We start from the raw sequence: 4,671 nt of genomic DNA on the forward strand, positions 1-4,671 counted from the left end.
CTTAGTAGAGATTGAATTGCGAACCAAATTAACTAGTGGAAGGTAATTATATTTTGAAATTAGATTTGTGTCTGAAGCCATAATTTAATAGGAAAATGCTGGCAGCTGCCTAACAAGCTCTTTGACCCATTCAATAATATAATTTTAAACCATCATAAATACCCACTGCTCGAACGTTCATTATGCGCTTTTCTAGTCGTCTTCTCTTCGGCCAATGGTAATCATAACTGTCCTGGGCACAGAGCCTAAGCAGCCATCTCGCTCTCTCTCAGCAACAGTCGAAGATTACCTTCAGCAAAAACTGTTTTTGTTTCTCTCTCTCTCTCTCTGGCATAGCAACAGCCTCTCTTAACAATGTACGTTCAGCAACAGCTACCTTGGTCTCCATCTCGCTCGCGCTCAGCCCCACTCGAGGCTGCGTTCAGCAAGAGCTATCTTTGTCTCGCTCTTGCTTCCTGAGCTAGAATCGACGAATGCGATCAACAAATGAGAAGCATGCAACTAAAACGCAAACTCACTCGGATAATGTGTGTGCCACTGCTCTCTACAAGCCTCTCACTAATACTATTGCAAAAATAGTAGCCAATAATGTATTGGGAAGCTTTGAAAACAGACTCTGCTGTTATATTCACAGTTGAATGTCATAATATATATAAGATAATAATTAATATGAGATAATAATTAATATGAAATAATAATTTATATTCAATTTATAATTATTATTTACAATATATACATACATATATTAAACTTGGATCTTAAATATACGAAGTTTTAATGGACTCTTTTGTATCTTAGAAGAATGAAAAATTTAATTAATATTGCTATTGATAATATTTTGCTGTGAGTTTCTTAATTCTGATTTACTACGAGCTTCATATTTTTCTCTCTGCCTTCTTACCTCTTTGCTGCTCAAATGAAAGGCTTAGGCGTTTATTGATTATTCCCCAGCTGCACTTCTATTCAAATAAATTCACTAAAATGCAACACAAATTCAGTTTTCCCAAATATCTCATCATATTCACTTCCATTTTTCAATACAGTTTTTATTTCATTTCTGACACAGCTTTTAGCTGCAGACATTTAGTAGACAAGCTGTTGCAATTAAAGTTAACTGTTAAAGTTGAGCTAAGCTAGCTTAATTACAATCAAGCAGCAACCATTGATATAAAATCAAGACTTTGAATGCGAAGCACACAAACTGTGTGGTATTGCATTGCCGACAAAGTCAGCATGCCGGCATGCGTACACAAATGAATGCCATTCATAGCTCAGTGAGCTATGCGGAGAGTGACAGAGTGACAAACATTTGACAGCAACAGCATTAATTAGGAGTGTAACCAATCCGCTTATGGAATGTAACTGGATGCCATAATTGCAGGCTGCACTGAACTTCACTTGACTTGGATCAACTCACATTGCGTTAAGTAAATGGATTATTACTCAGATTTCAAGTGAGGCCGAAAAACCACACACACCCAAAGTCACCCACACACACACACACACATACGCGCACAGGGATGTCTCGCACGATTGCTGCAAGTGACAAACCGCAAAAGGTTGTAATGTTAACGTTAACGTTAGCCTTAACCATTAGTTGTTTACTTAACGCCCACGCCCATCCGCCACAGATGCCAACTAATTTTGTGGTTATGCCTGCAACAGTTGACTGTGGCCATTGGCCGGAAGCATTAACCCACGTCCGTGAGTGTGAGTGAGTCCGTGTGTGTGAGTGCGTGTGCGCGCCTATTTGGTCAGCATGATATAATAATGCGCCGTTTTGTGGGCAGCGTTTGATTTGTCACCGCAAATCAAATTCAACAGCTGACAGCAGGTATTAGTTGTCCATTGTCAGCTGCAATTTGCTCCCCCGTTTAGTTGGCCCGCCTCTCAGTCCACTAAGCTCTCTCTCTCTCTCTACATCTCTGCAGCTGTCCAGTTGTCAGCTGCTGTTGCTTAATGAAGTTCAAAGAGTATTTGCATTTTGTTGTTGGCTGAGCTGCTGAGCTGAAGAGCTGCCCTTGCTGCAACTGCTGCATCATTGCCAACAACAACAGCAGTGGAAACGGCAGCAACAACAGCAGCTGTCTCAAACAGCAGCAAGTCAATCGCAGACTGTGCAAACAACAGTGGTTGTCATTGCAATCGTTGCACACAAAAATTTGACATGATTGATCGATCATCTTTAATAATCAGCCATGGGCAGAGAAAGACAGTTAAGGAGATATATAGGGAAGAATGCTGATATGAATCCGATGATGCTTAGTTCGATTAGACTATTGATCGATTAGTCATTTGAGCGTGTTTATAAAAGGATTAGGCTGTCAGCAAGAGAGGTTTTTATGCTATCAATATCAATTCATGAAATGCTACGATATCATATTGAATATCAAATGTCAACAAAAGATATCGATATCTTATATAATAAATATACTATTGTTATCCGTACTATCCATAAGAATATGTTAAGTTAATATATCAGCAAAATAATTAATCAGTTAATTCCATAATTGTAAGTGAATGGTGGATTTAAAATAAATGAGTTTAATCATTCGATAAGTCTATTATCGATAACACGATTACTGTGGCTTAAATATACTTTTTTAAGTTACCTATTTATTTTAAATTCCATAATAGTAATTGATAGTCGAATTTAAAATAAATGAGTTGAATCAATCGATTAAACTGTTATCGATCACTTTATTGTATTTATTTAAATAAAATTTTTTGCTAAAACGTTTATCGATATTCACTGTTATAGATCCCATATTTTTGTTTATTTATTTTATTTATCTTATTTAAAATGTTTATATTTTTATTTATTTAAATTTATTTTAATTTTATAAACTGTGTGTATACATCGAAATAATCGAATTTATTTCAATAAATATCAGAAAATTTTATCGATCAATGCAATTATCGTTAACCATCGTCTAGTACACATATTTTTTCAATTCTAATTGCCCATTGCTTAAAATATATATTTTGGCACTTGATTTACCTGCTCGGCCCCACTGTACTTAGGCCTCGCAGGTTATTGGCACTGCCTAGCGCTGTGTGACATGGCGAGAGGTGTTCATTCCGGCCAATGTTGGCTCAATCAACGATGCATGCCGGGGTCAGTCTGGGCCTCATCCGTGGCTGGATGCGGGTCGAGGGCCGAGTGCCGAGTGCCGAGGACTGTGCGAGGGTGGCTCAGTGCGCTTCGTGGAGTAGGGCCCGTGCTGACATTGTGCCGGCTCCATGGCTGTTGTGGCTGCTCGGTTGGATTCCGCACTGTGTTATCTGTGCCTCATATGTCTGCCTTGGCATTTGGTTTAGCCAGGCCGACGCAGGCTCCCGGAAAATTGCAATAACATTGTGACACGTCGACGCTGATGCTGCTGATGATGCTGATGCGGATGCTGCTGCCGTTGCTGTGGCTGTGGATGTAGCTGTAGCTGTAGCTGTAATGGACATGCAGCTGACTCAATTGTCTGCTGCATCCATATGGACAAAGTTCAATGTTAATGTTCAACATTTACCTGTGCTAATATTGCCCACACACACACACGCTCACACACACACACGCTCACACATGCACCGATGCTGAAACACATAAGCTGTTAATTCTATAGGATGGGCAGGCGGGGAGTTTGGTCAGTCTACAAATGTTATTCTACAGTTACCGCAGTTGTTGGTTTTCTTGCATGCCAAGGGATAGATGGACAGAGTGCGAGAGGACCAGCGCAAGGACTCGATACGCGCGGCTGGGGCGCACTCGCCTGCCAATGTTGTTCTTTCTGATGTCGTTTATTTTTGTTCGAAATTGCGCCATCAGGAATATGCACAGGTGCATTTTAGCACAATAAAAACGTAATTGCTGGCAATTTAATACAGTTGTTAAAGTTGTTACGCTCCGAAAGGGGGAGGCGCTGGCAAAACAATAGACCGAACGGCGCAGCGGGCGGGGCAGGCGGGCGGGGCAGGCGGGGCAGAGCTGTGAATATTCCTGCATATGTGGCGGAAGCCTTGCGCTGCATGCGTCAAAGGCAAGCGTCGCAATTCATGCGCCACAATTCATCAGCTGCGCTTTTATGTGCGGCAATCGAGCGAGGCCCGTGGGGCCACGTGACGTATGAGTAATGCGCCCTAATTGCTCGCCAGCTACTTGAAATTAGCTGATCGTTTGATTAATGTGCGCCTTATGCAATTCTTATTTGCTTTTTACATTTATTTACTCTCAGCTCGTTTGGTTTCGCATTCGCCTTCGCCTTCTTCTTCTTCATCTTCTTCCAGCAAAAGTCGACAGGCAAACCCTTTTCAAAGTGTGGGTCCCAAATCATTTGGCAGCACTTCAAGTCAGAGTCGACCGCTCGTTTGTCTTGTGCTCAACCAAACTCGCTCTTTGCGCCTAATTAAATTTGGCATAAAGTCCCTTTTTTGTTTTTTTAATGCGTCAGCCAAAAAACGAAGAAGAAAAAGAGAGTCGGAAAAGAAAATTACAGCTACATGTAAAAACTTGGCCCAGACAAATGTAACAGATACAGTTAGAGAACCTTTTTTTCTTTGCTGCTGCTGCTTCTTCTTCTTTTGCCTTCCTTAGTATGGAAATAATTTCAAAAATTGAAGGGCAATTAATCACAAATGAGATACAAATTTGTAAGCGCACCGCCCATGGCGCTGTAAATG

The sequence above is a fragment of the Drosophila arizonae genome, chromosome 2 (assembly GCF_054131065.1).
Source record: "Drosophila arizonae isolate 15081-1271.41 chromosome 2, UAZ_ARI_1.0, whole genome shotgun sequence".
NCBI lineage: Eukaryota > Metazoa > Arthropoda > Insecta > Diptera > Drosophilidae > Drosophila > Drosophila arizonae.